Genomic DNA, 19,969 nt, shown 5'->3' on the forward strand with positions numbered 1-19,969 from the left:
GCAACAGCCATCACTGCCAACCATCAAAGCCCAGTACCACACACACACATGTGTACCACAGCACGCTCTGCTCACAGGAGCTACTCTGGCACAGACAACAAGGAGGCAAGAGCAAAACCTGGTAAGAATTGCCACGTTCAAGTGCCCTTTATCTGAAAATGGTTTCCAAAAGGATTTCATGATTTGAAAGGCAGAAAGCAGTGTTTTGTATTTTATTCCAAGTTCTCATTCCAAGTTCTCATTTCTATTAATTTAAAAAACCTTTAAAGTGTACTAGTGATATAATGTCAACAGATGCAGCCACAGTATTATTTCTAACTGGAAAAGTAATCTATTTTAATTTCTGGAAAATATCTTAAATGTCAATGTGCTGTTCTTTGTTTTTATCTGGATATTTTAAATACAGAATGGTGGTGTTTTGTGTTTTTATATGTTTTTAACAAAAAACAAATTTAAAAAACCACCTCTACGTATGGCACTCACACTCTTCCAAGAAGTTTCCTTTTATTTGACTACAGCAGACCAAAGGAAGAAAGATTGCTCCCTTGGGGGAGGGCAGCCAAGTGAAAAAAACACAGACAAAATAAAGTCTCATGTATTCAGGGTCTGAATCCCTGTGGGAGAGTTCACCAGCTGGCAGGAACTCTTTTGTCAGGGAAGGGACTGGGATGAGTCACAAGGAGAGCATCAACAGCACACCAAGATGCTAGTAACCCATTTCCCAGAGAACCAGGCAAGAAAGGCTGAAGCCCAGCCAATGGGCTTGTCATAAGAACATAAGAACACCCCGCTAGATCAGGCCATAGGCCCATCTAGTCCAGCTTCCTGTATCTCACAGCCGCCCACCAAATGCCCCAGGGAGCACACCAGATAACAAGAGACCTCATTCTGGTGCCCTCCCTTGCATCTGGCATTCTGACATAGCCCATTTCTAAAATCAGGAGGTTGCACATACAAATCACGGTTTATAACCTATAATGGATTTTTCCTCCAGAAATTGGTCCAATCCCCTTTTAAAGGCATGAAGGCCAGATGCCATCACCACATCCGGTGGCAAGGAGTTCCACAGACCAACCACACACTGAGTAAAAAAATATTTTCTTTTGTCCATCCTAACCCTCCCAACACTCAATTTTAGTGGATGTCCCCTGGTTCTGGAGTTATGTGAGAGTCCAAAGAGCATCTCTCTATCCACTCTATCCTTTCCATGCATAATTTTGTATGTCTCAATCATGTCCCCCTTCATGTATGTCTCAGTCATGTCCCCCAGGCATTTCTTAGGCCCAAACACTGCAGCCTTTCCTCATAAGGAACGTGCCCCATTCCAGTAATCATCTTAGGCCCAAATCCTAACCAACTTTCCAGTACTGGCATAGCAGTGCTAATGGGATGTGTACTGCATCCTGCAGTTGGGTGGCACTCACGGATGCCTCCTCAAAGTAAGGGAATGTTTGTTCTCTTACCTCGGAGCTGCATTGCCCTTATGTCAGCGCTGGAAAGTGGGTTAGGATTGCACCCTTAGTCGCTCTCTTTTGCACCTTTTCCATTTCCACTATATCCTTTCTGAGATGTGGTGACCAGAACTGGACACAATAATCCAGGTGTGGCCTTACTATCGATTTGTACAACGGCATTATAATATTAGCCGTTTTGTTCAATACCTTTTCTAATGATCCCAAGCATAGAATTGGCCTTCTTCACTGCCACCACACATTGGATCGACACTTTCATTGACCTGTCCACCCCCCCCCCCAAGATCTCTCTCCTGATCTGTCACAGACAGCTCAGAACTCTTCAGCCTATATGTGAAGTTTTGATTTTTTGCCCCAATGTGCATGACTATACACTTACATTGAAATGCATCTGCTATTTGGCTGCCCATTTTGCCAGTTTGGAGAGATCCTTCTGGAGCTCCTCACAATCACTTCTGGTCTTCACCACTCGGAAATGTTTGGTGTCGTCTGCAAACTTAGCCACCTCACTGCTCACCCCTGTCTCCAGGTCATTTATGAAGAGGTTGAAAAGCACCGGTCCCAGGACAGATCCTTGGGGCACACCGCTTTTCACCTCTCTCCATTGTGAAAATTGCCCATTGACACCCACTCTCTGTTTCCTGGTCTTCAACCAGTTCTCAATCCATGAGAGGACCTGTCCTCTAATCCCCTGACTGTGCAGTTTTCTCAGCAGACTTTGGTGAGGGACCATATCAAACGCCTTCTGAAAGTCCAGATATTATATATTATAAAGTCCACAGGTTCTCCTGCATCCACATGCCTGTTGACCTTTTCAAATAATTCTAAAAGATTCTAAAAACACACCTTTTATAGGACTGGTCAGAAACTATCATGGGAGGGACAAACAGAGAGGTAGGAGTAAGTCTAGAACCCATACTGGTAAGTCCTAAAAGCCACAGGAGGCAACCTGCAAAGAGCACCTCCTGGAACATTTAGCATCCTATAGCACCACAGACAGATATAACTGGCATATGGCCTGACCAGAAGGACCATTCCATGGGCCAATCATGGCACTTGCATGTGACACAGGGCCCCTACTGCAGCTGCCCACCCACTTACCCACATCCACCCTGTGTCCTCTGTATAATTATCAGCACAGGCCACACAGTAGTTCTGGTGCATCTGTTACTATGCTGCTTTCCCTCTCTTGTGGCAACTATCTGCAGGAGAGAACAGGTGACTCGTGACCCACCGGCATGGACCATATCCTAGCCCCCTTCCTGTGCCTGCTCTGCTGACAAGGATCAACTCAGACTTCTGCCAGTGATACCGCTGGCCTAGGTCTAAGCTGACCCAATGCAGTTGCAGGGCTTACCCTGGGGCAAGGGGTCAAATGTTCTCTTACACCGAGAAGACCTCCAGCAGTTGAGACTCCCCCACAGGATGCAGCAGAAGCCATGTTGGCACAGGGGAATTTAGGTAGGATTAGGCTGAAAATGTCATGCATCTATATTTAGAGTACAGTACACAATACTTGGAGTACATAAGAACATAAGAACATAAGAACATAAGAACAGCCCCACTGGATCAGGCCATAGGCCCATCTAGTCCAGCTTCCTGTATCTCACAGCGGCCCACCAAATGCCCCAGGGAGCACACCAGATAACAAGAGACCTCGTCCTGGTGCTCTCCCCTACATCTGGCATTCTGACTTAACCCATTCCTAAAATCAGGAGGTTGCGCATACACATCATGGCTTGTACCCCATAATGGATTTTTCCTCCAGAAACTCGTCCAATCCCCTTTTAAAGGCGTCTAGGCTAGACGCCAGCACCACATCCTGTGGCAAGGAGTTCCACAGACTGACCACGCGCTGAGTAAAGAAATATTTTCTTTTGTCTGTCCTAACCCGCCCAACACTCAATTTTAGTGGATGTCCCCTGGTTCTGGTATTATGTGAGAGTGTAAAGAGCATCTCCCTATCCACTCTGTCCATCCCCTGCATAATTTTGTATGTCTCAATCATGTCCCCCCTCAAGCGTCTCTTTTCTAGGCTGAAGAGGCCCAAACGCCGTAGCCTTTCCTCATAAGGAAGGTGCCCCAGCCCCGTAATCAGCTTAGTCGCTCTCTTTTGCACCTTCTCCATTTCCACTATGTCTTTTTTGAGATGCGGCGACCAGAACTGGACACAATACTCCAGGTGTGGCCTTACCATCGATTTGTACAACGGCATTATAATATTAGCCGTTTTGTTCTCAATACCCTTCCTAATGATCCCAAGTACTGTGCTTTGTTCTTGGACATCCCCAGTATAGTTTAGCTGTGCTAACTGCTTATCTTCTTCCGGAATTTTGTTGTAAAGCCAGATGCTTAATGAGATAAAAAAGATGATGATGAAGCCATAATGTCAATGTGATCTACCAAGATAATGGTTTCCTGAGTTTAGAAGCAGTAATTTTTGATCTGACAGATATCAATACTGTGGTGACAGATGTTCCACATCAGGCATTATGGTAAACTGGATCCCCATCATCTGCTGCTCTGTTTTTAACCACAAGCTGGCTGCAGTCATAAACCCGGCTTACCCTATTCCTGCAGATATCAATTCAATGGGGAATTGTCCTGTAGCATAAAATATGAGACTGCAGTTCAGTGCATAGATTGCTGTTTCCAAGGAGCAATGGTAGAAGCTCCTTCATCACATTACAGTGGTATTACCCTTGATCCAGAATTGATATCTTGATAGCTTTGTCTCATTTGTCTCCCATTTACCCCTCCCCAAGAGGAGGACCAGAGTTATACTACATGGCAGTGTTTCTCAAACTGTGGGTCGGAACCCACCTAGTGGGTTGTGAGCCAATTTCAGGTGGGTCCCCATTCATTTCAACATTTTATTTTTCATATATTAGACTTGCTGCTGCCATGGTATGTGACTGCATTTGGGGAGATGTTACAGATCTGTTCTTTTAACATGTATATGCTTTTAACAATGATAGTCAATGGGACGTACGCCTGGGTAAGTGTGGGTAGGATTTCAGCCTAGGATTGTTAAAGTTTTTCCTGCTTGATGATGTCACTTCCAATCATGACATCACTTCTAGTGGGTCCTGACAGATTCTCCTTCTAAAAACTGGGTCCCGGTGCTAAATGTGTGAGAACCACTGCCATATGGGGTTGGGAGGCCTGTTCTTTACTTTCTGGATTTCTCTTTGCAGCCACTTCCCCTAGTTTCAAGGGGCTGTTGAAACTGACTAGACCAGATTGCAGATTGGTGTTATGCATTATAACACTATATCATTGGCATCCTTCAGTCTCGGAAGACTATGGTATCGCGCTCTGAATGGTGGTTCTGGAACAGAATGTCCTCTCCAGAGCGCGAAGTCTGGGTAAAGTAGATATGGAGGATAGACTGTTTCCCATGCAGCAAATCCCCCCTCTCCACGTTGCTGAAATGGTCCAATGGAAAGGCAAAAGCCAATACAGTTGGTTCCAGCGGCATCGCAGGAGTTGCCAGAACATGATAACACTATAACATTATTCATTATAACATGATGATTATAACATTATTCATTATAACATTATTCATTATGGGCTCATTATGAGCCCATCACTGACAGTCACATCAAGGTATACTCATGGCCATTCCAGCAGTGCAAACTATGATTCTGGGGTTTGCTTCAGCAGTTTTAGTCTACAGCTGGAAGTACTATGAAAACATGCAAAGCCACTTGGACCCCAAATCATGGCACAGTACAGAAAATGAAAGGTACAACACTGCTGATGTAAGACACTGTCTATACACAGTCACTTCTTCCCATATCATGTACTTCCTTCTAGGAATACAAGCAGTAGAAATCTTGCAATCAGAGTACTGCAAGCAGTGCTTACCAAGTTCTTAAGGGCCCCTGGGGTAAAGCCCTACACTGGATCCCCCATTGCATCCCTGGCTGGCCCCTGATGGTGTGATGGGTGCTATCCCTGCCACCTGTATTGAGGTTTCAGCAGTCCTCTGACTGATTCATGAACCCTTGGCCAGTGCTGGACCTGATCAATCCTTGATAACACCCCTGCCTGTGAGACAGACAGAAAATCCTCCTCCTAAATCACCATGACCCAATGTGCAGCAGCAGTGAAGAAGGCCAATTCTATGCTTGGGATCATTAGAAAAGGTATTGAAAATGGTATTGAAAACACCATGTTGAAAATGGTGTTATTTTACTCAGAAGTAAGCCCATTGTGTTCAGTAAGACTTAGGTTGTAACCCTATCTTACTAACCAGAAACAAACACCTCTACCCATGGGTATTCACACTAATGGGGATTGCTGTGCATTGAGGGTGTCCCTCTACATAAAATTAATCTCAGTCATGGTGAATGGATTGAGACCAAAGTGATCTAAATCTCCAGCAACTATCTGAAAGAAGAAACTAAGGGTTCACTCCTATCCAACTTTCCAGTGCCAATGCAGCAGCAATGCAGGCCCAAGGTAAGGAAACAAATGTTCCTTTAACTTGAGAAGGCCTCCATGACTGCCCCCTTCACCATAGGATGCAGCACATGCCCTGGTGGCATGGCTGTATTTGTGCATAAAAATTGGATAGGATTGGTTGGTTGGCAACCTTCAGTCTCGAAAGGCTATGGTATAAGCCTATAGCACCCGGTATTCCAAGGTGGTCTCCCATCCAAATACTAACCAGGCCTGACCCTGCTTAGCTTCCAAGATCAAACAAGATCAGGCATATACAGGGTAACAGTTGCTACATATAGGCCTTAAGTTTTCTTCTTGGTAATGCTAGGTACAGCTCTATGCTCTTTTAATTCACTGTGTTTCAAGTTATAAACATTCCTGCTAAATTATTTATTTAAATCAAACTTCCTGACACCTCCTAAACCACCACAGCCCAACATGAGGTGCTGGTACTTAGCACCAGTTATACATTAAAGCATTTCACAGCCCCAGACAGACAGAAAAATGAGTTAATTTATCAAGCCCCTGTTGAACTATCAGAGGTAGCTGCAATCAACTTACTAGCTCACAGATTTTCATTAAAGGCCTGTCTGAAACAAAAGTGCATATCTATTTATTGCTGTAATCATTACACATACGGATTTTCAGTGAAATAGAGTTTCATCCTGCCAAGGAGGACGAATCCTCCACATTTGCTTGTGTAACCCACATTTCTTGCACAATGCAGGACTCCATCTGCTTGGGGCAAAGGTACAGTTGTGAACTTAGTGGATTTTTGTCTACTCCTGTACACTAGCAAAGCTAAAAGAAGTCTGTTCATGGGTGCCTGTAGCAGCTGTCAGAGCCACTATAGACCTAATGAGGCTTTGGAATATGGGGGGCAGTGATGGACCTGGTGCAGGGGCACAAGCCATGGTTGCCACACCCCTGCCACTGCCATCTCCGCCTGCTGTGTTGCCTTGCCTGCCTGTTGGAGCCATTCCGCAGGCAGGCGAAGCCCCACATGGCGCTCAGCAGTGGAAAGCCTTCTGAGGGTACTCGTGCAATCTTATGCAATACTTCCGGTTTCGTCGGGAAACACCCCGCAAGAAGCCTCAGAAGGCTTTCAGAGTGGTGGCAAGCATAGTGTGAGGCTCTGTAAGCCTCAGTGAGTATCTCAGGGAGGGGAGGGGAGGTGGTGTGATGGGGGGGCGGCATGTTATGGGCCTGTGCCCTGGGGCGCAATGGGGACAGGTTTGTTATAGGGAGGGCAAGACTGGGAGACCAATGGGAGGCCAGGGAAGGAAATTCCACTATATGGCATCACCACCAAAAAGATCCTGTTTCTAGTTCCCACCAAATTTATTTCAATGAGCGGTAGACAAGTAAGTCAGGCCTCCAAAGCTAATTGAAGGGAACTGACAAGTTGATACAGAGCAGGGTGGTATCTGAATCAACTTGTCAGTGCCCTTCAATTAGCTTTGGAGGCCAGGTTATGTAGGCTAGTGGAGTTGGCCAGTTTGGGTGGTGGTCAAGGGCCCACACCCATCCTGGCTTGGCTGGATCCTGACTCCAATACTGGTGTCAGTGGTAATTACACTGGTGTCAGTGGTAATATTGGTAATGACTCCAATACTGGTGTCAAAGTTTCATTGGGGTGAGCAGCCTGTATCATGGAGGGCCCAGTAACCAATGGTAGCTTCTGAATTATCTTCAAATTATCTGTGTCATATTTGACACATAATTATCTGTGTCAAATTATATTTGACACATAATTATCTGTGTCATATTATCTGTGTCAAAAATGAGTTTAAAATCCTTGCTCAAATTTGGCACAATATCCTCATTCACCTTGGCACTCAGAAGTAACAACATGTTCCTTACAGCCTATCTGTTGAATCTCCACCATTTGGATCAATAAATGACTGAACACATCACACAAAGTTCAGACCATGCATCTAACATAAGAGAAGATTAGCCTGCTGATCTGATGGCCCAAATTTGGGGAGTGTTTCAAAGCTCAACCCTCCCCTAACTAGGCCCAACTCTTCTGGTTCAGGCTATGTCAGCTGGTTGAAACCTCTTCAGGGTTTGACCCCAATATCCTGCAACTGTTAGAGAAAACTGGCTGGTTCATTCTTTCTTTGTGCTGACAGAATAATTGGAAGATAATTGATGAGGCAACAATGTCAGTAACACTAGTGATAGGCGCACATTTAACAGTTTCAATATGACAGAGAATGACGTTTACCCTCTATCTTTAGAAGCCAGTATATAAAAAGAAAATGACAAGATGCTGATGATCAATTATGGAGATCATGAAGACAGCAAAGCGGATGTAAAAATGAACTGTACTAATGCAGTTACAGAGACTGTAATATGAGAAAGGGTGGTTCCGTATGTATGTAAAACACGTGAGTGTGGTTTTAAGTCAGCAGTGAACCACTGAAACCTCACTGAGCTCACTTTCGCAATGAGTGTTCAACGTGAAAGCAATATTCTGTCAACATATTCTAAGCCGTCATGTATTTTCAACAGCAAATTTTAATACTCCATTAATTTAGTAGTGATAATGGCAGTTGTTAAACATGTACTGGCTAGGAATTTGTTCTGTTCATTTGTTTCATAATAAATTGCACACGGTTAAAAGGAACGGTGCCCATTCGTTGCATATTTTACTATTAAAATGGATGTCAGAGTTCTGAATATCAAATAAGCATTTGTTTGATTTGACACTCTGCAGTGGTGGGTTCCTACCCCAGGCATTTTGAGGTAACCAAAGGCTTTAAACTGATCCCTGGGGGAAAGCCGACAGGAGCCGAGGGGCATTCGGTTCGGGACTCCTCATCCCTATGGGACGAGGATGGGGAGGTTAGAGAACAACAAGGTAAAAGCAGAGTAGGAGAAGAAATTGGGAATGGTAGCATGATGGGATGTGATAGACGGTTTGGCACAATGAGAGGATGCGGGGACAAAGGAGCTAATAAGCATCCCATGTACAAATGCTTTTATGCAAATGCCCGAAGTCTCTGAGCAAAGATGGGAGAACTGGAATGTTTGGTGACTAGGGAAAACATTGACATAGTGGGCATAATGGAAACCTGGTGGAATGCGGAAAATCAGTGGGATACGGCAATCCTGGGTTATAAACTCTACAGGAGGGACAGGGAGGGGCGTGTTGGAGGTGGGGTGGCCGTTTACATTAAAGATGGGATAGAATCCAGCAAAGTAGAGATTGAGGTGGGTCAGATTCCACCATAGAATCTCTGTAGGTTAAATTACCAGGCCTGAGGAGCGATGTAATACTGGGGCATACTATAGTCCTCCAGACCAGAAACCGGGACCTTGAAATGAGGAAACAGATCAGGGAGGTGACAAGAAGGGACAGGTTTGTAATCATGGGGGACTTCAATTATCTTCAAATAGACTGGGTCAATTTGTGTTCTGGTCATGAAAAGGAGATGGGATTTCTTAACATGTTAAATGACTGTGCCTTAGAGCAGCTAGTCATGGAGCCCACCAGAGGACAGGTGACTCTGGATTTAATATTGTGCGGCACTCAGTACCTGGTTAGAAATGTAAATGTTACTGAGCCATTGGGGAACAGTGATCATGCTGCGATCTGTTTTGACATGCATGTCAGGGGAAGAATACCAGGCAAATCTCTCACAAAAACCCTTGACTTCCGACGAGCGGACTTCCCTCAAATGAGGAGGCTGGTTAGAAGGAGGTTGAAAGGGAAGGTAAAAAGAGTCCAATCTCTCAAGAGGTTGCTTAAAACAACAGTAATGGAGGCCCAGTGGAAGTGTATACTGCAAAGAAAGAACGGCTCCACTAAATCCAGGAGGGTGCCCGCATGGCTAACCAGCCAAGTTAGAGAGGCTGTAAAGGGCAAGGAAGCTTCCTTCCGTAAATGGAAATCTTGCCCTAATGAGGAGAATAGAAAGGAACATAAACTGTGGCAAAAGAAATGTAAGAAGGTGATACGGGAGGCCAAGAGAGACTATGAGGAACGCATGGCCAGCAACATTAAGCGGAGTAATAAAAGCTACTTCAAATATGTTAGAAGCAGGAAACCCGCCAGAGAAGCGGTTGGCCCTCTGGATGGTGAGGGAGGGAAAGGGGAGATAAAAGGAGACTTAGAGATGGCAGAGAAATTAAATGAGTTCTTTGCATCTGTCTTCACGGCAGAAGACCTCGGGCAGATACCGCTGCCCGAACGGCCCCTCCTGACCAAGGAATTAAGTCAGATAGAGGTTAAAAGAGAAGATGTTTCAGACCTAATAGATAAATTAAAGATCAATAAGTCACCGGGCCCTGATGGCATCCACCCAAGAGTTATTAAGGAATTGAAGAATGAAGTTGCTGATCTCTTGACTAAGATATGCAACTTGTCCCTCAAAACGGCCACGGTGCCAGAAGATTGGAGAATAGCAAATGTCACGCCTATCTTTAAAAAGGGAAAGAGGGGGGACCCGGGAAACTATAGGCCGGTCAGCCTAACATCTATACCGGGTAAGATGGTGGAATGCCTTATCAAAGATAGAATCTCAAAACACATAGACGAACAGGCCTTGCTGAGAGAAAATCAGCATGGCTTTTGTAAGGATAAGTCTTTCCTCACAAACCTTTTAGAATTCTTTGAAAAGGTCAACAGGCATGTGGATGCGGGAGAACCCGTAGACATTATATATCTGGACTTTCAGAAGGCGTTTGACACGGTCCCTCACGGTCCTGGTTGAAGATCAGGAAACAGAGAGTGGGTGTCAATGGGCCATTTTCACAATGGAGAGAGGTGAAAAGCGGTGTGCCCCAAAGCTCTGTCCTGGGACCAGTGCTTTTCAACCTCTTCATAAATGACCTGGAGACAGGGGTGAGCAGTGGGGTGGCTAAGTTTGCAGACGACACCAAACTTTTCCGAGTGGTGAAGACCAGAAGTGATTGTGAGGAGCTCCAGATCTCTCCAAACTGGCAGAATGGCAGGTGCATTTCAATGTAAGTGTAAAGTCATGCACATTGGGGCAAAAAATCAAAACTTCACATATAGGCTGATGGGTTCTGAGCTGTCTGTGACAGATCAGGAGAGAGATCTTGGGGTGGTGGTGGACAGGTCGATGAAAGTGTCGACCCAATGTGCGGCGGCAGTAAAGAAGGCCAATTCTATGCTTGGGATCATTAGGAAGGGTATTGAGAACAAAACGGCTAATATTATAATGCCGTTGTACAAATCGATGGTAAGGCCACACCTGGAGTATTGCGTCCATTTCTGGTCGCCACATCTCAAAAAGGATATAGTGGAAATGGAAAAGGTGCAAAAGAGAGCGACTAAGATGATTGCTGGGCTGGGGAACCTTCCTTATGAGGAAATTCTCCAGCGTTTGGGCCTCTTCAGTCTAGAAAGGGGATGCCTGAGGGATGCATGATTGAGACATACAAAATTATGCATGGGAAGGATAAAGTGGATAGAGAGATGCTCTTTACACTCTCACATAACACCAGAACCAGGGGACATCCACTAAAATTGAGTGTTGCGAGAGTTAGGACAGACAAAAGAAAATATTTCTTTACTCAGCGCGTGGAACTCCTTGCCACAGGATGTGGTGACGGCATCTGGCCTGGATGCCTTTAAAAGGGGATTGGATAAGTTTCTGGTGGAAAAATCCAATACGGGTTACAAGCCATGATGTGTATGTGCAACCTCCTGATTTTAGAAATGGGCTATGTCAGAATGCCAGATGAAAGGGAGGGCACCAGGATGAGGTCTCTTGTTATCTGGTATGCTCACTGGGGCATTTGGTGGGGCGCTGTGAGATACAGGAAGCTGGACTAGATGGGCCTATGGCCTGATCCAGTGGGGCTGTTCTTATGTTTATCTTCCATGGATTTCAATGAAGTGAGATCCATGCATTTAAACCAGTGGGAAATAGAAAGACCCTTAAGTATGAAAATTTGGCACCAGTTGGATAGAAACAAAGAAACAAAGTTACAAGCAGTGGAGGAGCAGCTGGGTTTTCTACTGAAAGCAATCAGAAACAAAAACAAGCAGGGATAATGAAAATGAATGAAACAATAGCTGAAATGTGAATGATTTTAACAAATGAAGAACTAAATGAACTCTGTTTTAAATAACAAAAATGAATGGCTTAACTAAAACAATATTTTGCACACTCCTTTTAGGGAGGGGTCATAGATCAATGGGAGATCACATGCAATGCATGCACAAGATCCCATGTTAAGTTCCCTACAACTCCAGCTAAAAGGAGTTCAGGTAGCAAAACAGGGAAAAAAACACCCACCTTACAGTACTTTTGTGAATAGGCCTGGACTTTGACTTGGGATAAGGCTGGATCAGGTGTGGATTTTCAGTTCTCTTTGTTTTCACGGAGGAAATCCAAATAGGATGAGAAATCATGAAAATGTAGCTCAAGGAAAAAAACAGACACCGCAAACCTCTCTGATGCTGGAACAGGCAAGCCGAGAGGCTTGCACTGTATCCAGTACAGGATAGGTGCCCATAGTGGCTCAGCCAGAAGTAAGGAGAAACTTTTCTCTGGGTAACGCTCCCTGGTCCCTATGGGTCTCCTTGGCGCAAGTCAGAGGAGAGCAGAGTGGTTTGAAGCCATTCCGAACTCCTCGGGAACAGGGGTTGGGATCTGGCATAACTGCTGGGTCCCAGCCTGCCCCCAGGGCCACCCACCGCCCACCTTCCCCCTGCCCTGAAACGCATCCCTCCCACATCCTTCCCATCCAGCCCAGTCTTGCGTCAGCCAAGCTTGGCTGACGCAAGACTCGGTGCCTCTGTAGGTGCACAGGCTTGTGTAAGCCTCTGCAGGCCTGCGCGCTTCTGTGCACTGGTCTTGCTGACTCATGACGAGGCGCAAATGTACCTTACGTTTGCGACCCTCCTTGGCTGGCACAAGGGACTTGCACCAGCCCAAGTACTTCTCTGGATTGTGCTCCTATTCAGTGTAATTGAATGCCTTTTTCACTTTGGCATTCTGTTCACTTGTAACAGCATCATTTGTGCTGATAAACCTAATGGTTACAGAAATATCAACCCACTGATAACTAACTCTGAAGAACTGGTCCCACATCACAAATCATACTAACAGCATCTCAGAAGCAGTACAACATGATAACTATCTCTGAAGAACTGGTCCCCTATCACAAATCATACTAACAGCATCTCAGAAGAAGTACAACCTGCTTAATGCTTCCAAGTTAACAGCGAACTAACTGTAGAGGCAAGAAGCAAGTAAAGAACAAATGAAATTGGCTGAGATATGAGTAATTACAATGACTGAAGTCTTCTGTATCACAGGAGTGGCGGGGAAGTCTGTAGTAGCAAAAACAACTGGCACTTTATATGCTAACACATTTATAAAGGTTATGCTAAAATAAATGTTAATCTTTAAGGGGCCACAAGACTCTTTGCTGTGCAAGCCTTCAGACAGATCTCTTTTTTCCCCCCAGTTTCCCTATGAATGGTGCTATTTGTCTTCAGGCCTCAGAGGGTCTGCTAACCAGCCACTGGCACCTGAGATGCTGATTTAGGGTATGGCAACTCCCTCATCATAGAAAGGGACATTGCTAGCCCCAAATAGAACAGGGGTATGTTGAATAAAATGAAATCAGGGGTATTGGGGAAAAAAAGACTCATAGGCTCCAGCTGTGTCTGTTGTGGAAAGCCTTACAAGTTCATCAAGAGCCCCGGCCGCAGAATGAAGTGGGAAAGTCCTTGTTGGTTACAAAAAAATTTGTCAGCTGTTAATATTTGTTCTCTCTTCTTCCCTTTCTCCTTCCTGACTCTGGCCACTTTTGTGCCCTCCTCACACTGCCATTCCTGGAGGGGGGCAAAATGCTAAGTTTCTTCAGGCTCCTGGCCGCTAGTGTAAAGCGGCTCTTCCTCCTCACCTTCACAGCTAAGCTTTTGCAGTCGCAACTGGCTATGAAGATGAAGAGGAGGAGCTATTTTACGACAGCGGCCAGGAGACTGAAAAAACTTAGTGTTGTTCCCTCCCATTCCCTCCCATCCCCCAGGAACCCCAGTGCCTCTGCATGCACACACTGAGACAAGTTAAAGGAGAATAAAGAGGCTGGAGCTCTTGGAAGTGCTTTCTCTGAACAAGTGACACTCCAGGAAGATTGCCCCCCTTCTGCTGAAGGGGGAGGAGCAGCAAAAAAGGGCATTTGCTGTGTGAGTGGAAGAAGAAAGAGGAGGACGGGATTTGGGGCAGCCTCTTCTGTGCTGGCGCTCCAAAGAGGGTGAAGATGGTTTTGCTCCCATAGGCCTTTAATTTATTTGCTTTTTCCATCTCCTGTTTTAATTTATTTTTTCATGAGTTACAGACCTTATGATCTATGGCTCTTAATTATGATTTTGCTGCTCTTCTTTTACATATTTATTATTATGGCTTGATATTATTTTATGATTGCTTAATTTTGTTGTCATAAGCTGCCTCGGGCTCCTCCCATTGGGGCAGAAAAGATGGAGTATAAGGGCCCAATTTTATCCAATTTTCCAGTGCAGGTGCAGTTGTGCTAATGGGGTGGTCACTGCATCCTGTGGTGGAGGGGCAGTCACTGGGGTCTTCTTAAGGTATGGGAACATGTATTCCTTTACCATGGGGCTACACTGTGGCTATACTGGAGCTGGAAAGTTGGATAGGATTGGGCTGCAAATGTTCTATATTTGGCATCCTTCAGTCTTGGAAGACTATGGTATTGTGCTCTGAATGGTGGTTCTGGAACAGAGTGTCCTCTCCAGTGCGCAAAGCCTGGGTAAAGTAGGTATGGAGGATAGGCTGTTACCCATGCAGCAAATCCCCCCTCTCCACGTCGCTGAAATGGTCCAATGGAAAGGCAGAGGCCAATACGGTTGGTTCCAGCGGCGTCACAGGAGTTGCCAGAACGTGACTGTGTTCAGCCATGAACTGCCTCAGGGACTCAGTGAGGTTGACTCCTGAAGACATAACTAGATGTAGCCACAAGGCAGTGGAGGTTTGGGATCAGAGTTTTCCTTCTCTCAGATGAGCTGCCTTCCCAGGCTAACAAGTCCCATCTACCCGGTGGCTGTTTAGTCGCCTCTTATGACAAGTACAGCCAAACCGAGGGCCTATTCTTATCCCCAGCCCCCAGCGGAAGTTCTATATCACAGTAAAATCAATTTGTGAAGAAAAGAGGAACAGTGGCCTGTGTGTGCATCTGGTTCCCAATACAATTTGCAGCCATCATCAGTAGATGTCTACAACCTCCTAGGTAGTGGTCAGTTCTCTATTCCTCTTTTATCTCTTCCCTCCCACAGCAACCACACACAAAGACACACACACAGAGGCACAAGTAGTGTAGTGATATGTTCTGAAGTGCAAGAGCTCTCCATGTAAACACCCCACAGCCATGCTTCATAATGACTATACACAAGAAAAAAATCAACAGTAAATTTCTTAATTAGAGTGTTTTCTTCCCCTGCCATTTTGAAACTTTCATTTAAAGATCTAGCTCATTTCATCCCAAACTCTTGAAGTGGGTTACAATGGGTTTAAAACAAATGTATAAAAAGGGGAAAAGTGGATTAAAAAACATCCCAAATAAATATAAGAGGTATATTAGAGGGCTAGCCCAGCAGTGGCATCCTTGGGGTTCTTTGCACCTGGGGCGCCACTTTTTGCTGCCCTCACCCCTGACCCAGAAGTAATTGCAGCGACATCACCATGTCATCACAATTGCTTTCGGAATCACTCCGGGAGTACAAGCCTACTCCTACTGTGATTCCCTGCTGCTTTGCGCTGCCCCCTTCCTCTCTTCCAAGGAAATGAAAGACACAACCCAAAGTGGCACGCTCCCACTTGGGGCACATCTTCCATCTCCTCAGAAGAGATGAAAGATGCGATGTGGTATCATGCCAGACCTCGGGTGTGATGCCTCTCTGGGCAGCATCTTTCGTTTCCTTGGAGGAGATGAAAGACACGGCCCAGAATCACAGCCAGAGAGGCAGGGAACTGCTGCCTCTCTGACATCAATTCAGGGCCAGACTGGGCTGCCTGCCCTCCTTTCCTCCTTTATAGGAGAAGAGGAAAGGGGTGGCCTAGAGTGTCAGCGCCTATATAGGGAAGAGTCAGAGGGGCGGCTTATAAAGAGGGGGAGGCCCAGTCCTGAATTGCTGCCAGAGAAGCAGTAGCTCACTGCCTCTCTGGCTGTGATTCTGGGCCACCACCCCCTTTGACAGGGGCCACCCCCCTTTTTTCAAGTTAGAGAAGCTGGTAGAGCTGCCACCTTCTTTCTCTTTAAAAAAAAAAAAAAGACTAACAGGCAGCAGTGATGCCCCCCCCAAGTTTATCACTGTAACAACGACATGTTTATTCAGAAAAAAAACTTCCACTGTGTTCCACAAGAATTACTCCCATGTAAATTTGCATAGGATTGTAGTCTTAATGTAATGTGAGGTACATACTGTTTCCCAGGCAGCCCTTTGAGAAGACAGTATCCTTAAACATTAACATATACCCCTTGGGAAATTTCTTAGGTTGCTTCCTGCTGAGCTTGGTGCTGCTTCCCTGCTAAGGTTCTTATGAAATAAGTTTCAAAGGCAGTTCCTGAGCTCTCCTGCTGATGACATTATTGCTCCTGCTGTAGGAAAAGTCCTACTCTTCCCCTCAGCTACACCCCTGGCAGGCACACAAACCGAGATGAGGGAGAGAGTAAGGCCCAAATGAAATGTGCATTCATTCCATAAGAAAATACACCCATGAGTCACATCCATGAGTTTCAACTCAAATGGAATTTGCAACCACACATTCACCACAATCCAGGGCTTTCTTCAAGGCATTTGTATTGTATTGGCAACCTTAAGTCTCGAAAGACTATGGTATCGCACTCTGAAAGGTGGTTCTGGCACAACGTCTAGTGTGGCTGAAAAGGCCAATCCGGGAGTGACAATCCCTTCCACAACGGGAGCAAGTGCAGTCTGTCCGTGGTCTGTCTCCCTGGCTATGGGCCTTCCTTCTTTGCCTCTTTGCCTCAGACTGCTGGCAAAGTGTCTCTTCAAACTGGGAAAGGCCATGCTGCATAGCCTGCCTCCAAGCGGACCGCTCAAAGGCCAGGGTTTCCCACTTGTAGAGGTCCATCCCTAAGGCCTCAGATCCCTCTTGCAGATGTCCTTGTATCGCAGCTGTGGTCTACCTGTAGGGTGCTTTCCTTGCACGAGTTCTCCATAGAGGAGATCCTTTGGGATCATCATCCATTCTCACAACATGACCGAGCCAACGCAGGCGTCTCTGTTTCAGCAGTGCATACGTGCTAGGGATTCCAGCACGTTTCAGGACTGTGTTGTTAGGAACTTTGTCCTGCCAGGTGATGCCGAGAATGCGCCGGAGGCAGCGCATGTGGAAAGCGTTCAGTTTCCTCTCCTGTTGTGAGCGGAGAGTCCATGACTCGCTGCAGTACAGAAGTGTACTCAGGACGCAAGCTCTGTAGACCTGGATCTTGGTATGTTCTGTCAGCTTCTTGTTGGACCAGACTCTCTTTGTGAGTCTGGAAAACGTGGTAGCTGCTTTACCGATGCGTTTGTTTAGCTCAGGATCGAGAGAAAGAGTGTTGGAGATCGTTGAGCCAAGGTACACAAAGACATGGACAACCTCCAGTTCATGCGCAGAGATTGTAATGCAGTCCACATCCTGAACCATGAGCTGTGTTTTCTTTAGGCTGATCCTCAGTCCAAAATCTTGGCAGGCCTTGCTAAAACGATCCATGAGCTGCTGGAGATCATTGGCAGAGTGGGTAGTGACAGCTGCATTGTCGGCAAAGAGAAAGTTACGAAGACATTTCAGCTGGACTTTGGACTTTGCTCTCTGTCTGGAGAGGTTGAAGAGCTTTCCGTCTGATCTGGTCCGGAGATAGATGCCTTCTGTTGCAGTTCCAAAGGCCTGCTTCAGCAGGACAGCGAAGAAAATCCCAAACAAGGTTGGTGCAAGAACACAGCCCTGCTTCACACCGCTTCGGATGTCAAAGGGGTCTGATGTGGAGCCATCGAAGACAACAGGCATCTTGAAGACATCTTCAAGGCATAAACTGTGCCAATCCCTGCTCCTGCACTACCAATCATTCCTCAGAAGACCAGGGGTTTGCAGAATTTCTATATACCAAAACAGATTGTGCTGAGCTTCAAAAGGGTCTCTCCAGATTGGGTGACTAGGCAACCAGAAGGCAAATGTCAATATCTACAAGCCTAAAATGAGGTATGCTGGGGTAAAAAAATCCCAAATTTGCATACATAGTGATGGGGTTTGAACTCTCAGTGACAAACCAAGAGAGAGATCTTGGTCATGGCTGGATGGCTCAATGAAAACGTTGTCCCAATGTGCAGCAGTAGTGAAGAAAAAAAAAATTCATGACAGGGGTCATTTGGAAAGGATTAAAGAATAAGATTGCTAATACAGGTGATGCCTTGATAACTGCAAAGGATCTGTTCTCAGACCCCTCATGGATGCTGAAAACCATGGATAATGACATCCATGGTTTCTGCACCTTTAAACCCTCTGAAGCTAACCGAAGCTGTGCTCTGGTTGCCTCCATAGGGCTTTCTGAAGCCTGCCAGCTTCCCGGGTCTCAGAATGCCCGATAAGGGAAAAAAAGTCACTTCCAGTTGTCCAAGGGAAACCAGAAATGACATTTTTTGTGCTCTGGGGACATTCTGAACTCCACAGAGGCCACAGGCAGATGCACATGACCTCTGCTGTCTTCAGAAAACACTCTGGAGGCAACTGGAGCAGAGCTCCAGTTCCCTTTGGAGGGTTCAGGTTGGGCCACGTCTGACTCAATGCAGGTCCAGGGGACTCTCGCTGAGCCAGATTTGTGGATGGAAAATCTGCGTATAAATAGGCTCAACCTGTAGTGCAGCGGTTTTCAAACTCTCAGGGAGTTTGAGGACTGCAGTAAGTCCTTGCAGGGGAGCAGAGGGAGGCAGCGGGGGGAATGCTGCGACACGATCTCCAGGATCATGTTGCTAAGGGGGGCTGCAGGGACTGGGATGTACTCACCAGTCCCTGAAGCAGCCTGTTGGGGGTGCAGGGAGCCCTGTGTGAGCATCTGCAGAGCTCCCCGGTCCTCTAAAAGTGAAAGCGGAGCGATCATGCTCCTCCTCCATAAAACCAGAAGTGGAGCGTAATCTCTCCGCTTTCACTTTTAGAAGGTTGCAAAGCCCTGCAGACGCTCACGCAGGGCTCCCCACACCCCCCAACAGGCTGCTACAGGGACTGGTGAGTACATCCCAATCCCTGCAGCCCCCTTTAGCGAAGCAATCCTGGGGATCATGTCGCAGCCTTCCCTCTGCCCCCGCCCCTTAAGGGGGCAGAGGCCAGGGCTGTCAGGCTGGGGTGTCACAACGCCCCAGTTTGAATAGCTTTGCTGTAGTGTATTGCCTCCATACAAAACTATGGTATGGCCACATTTTTAATATCTGGATGCTGTTCACGCTGCCCTCCATGAAGAATGACTTTTTGGGCTGGAAAACGTGCAAAAGAGGGAAACCAAAATGATTGGAAGGCCAAAACGCTTTCCTTATAAGGTAAGGTTGCAGCATTTGGAGCTGTTGAGCTAGGAAAAAAGGCAATTATGGGTGGTCATGACCGAGAGTTGTAAGATTATGCATGATAGGGAAAGAGAGGACAGAAACCAGCTTTTCTCTCTCTTTCACTGTACCAGAACCAGGCTCATGCATTGAAAGTGACTGGCAGCAAATTTAGGACAGGCCAAAAAAGCTATTTCTTCACACAGCACATAATTAGCCTTTGGAATTTATTGCCACAAGACATGGTGATGACCGTTAGCATGAATGGCTGTGAAAGGAGATTGGACAAATTCATGGAGGACAGGTCCACCAGTGGCTACTAATTAGGACAACTATATGCTCCCTCCAAATCTAGTGGCAGTATGCCTCTCAATACCACTTGCAGCAGAGCAATTGCAGAAGTATCCCTTATGAATTTGGCTTCCCAAAAGTACCTGGTGGGCCACTGTGAGAAACAGGATGTTGGACAAGTCAGGCCTTTGGCCTGATCCAGCAGAGCTTTACA

Source organism: Tiliqua scincoides, chromosome 1, assembly GCF_035046505.1.
Source record: "Tiliqua scincoides isolate rTilSci1 chromosome 1, rTilSci1.hap2, whole genome shotgun sequence".
Taxonomy (NCBI): Eukaryota; Metazoa; Chordata; class Lepidosauria; order Squamata; family Scincidae; genus Tiliqua; species Tiliqua scincoides.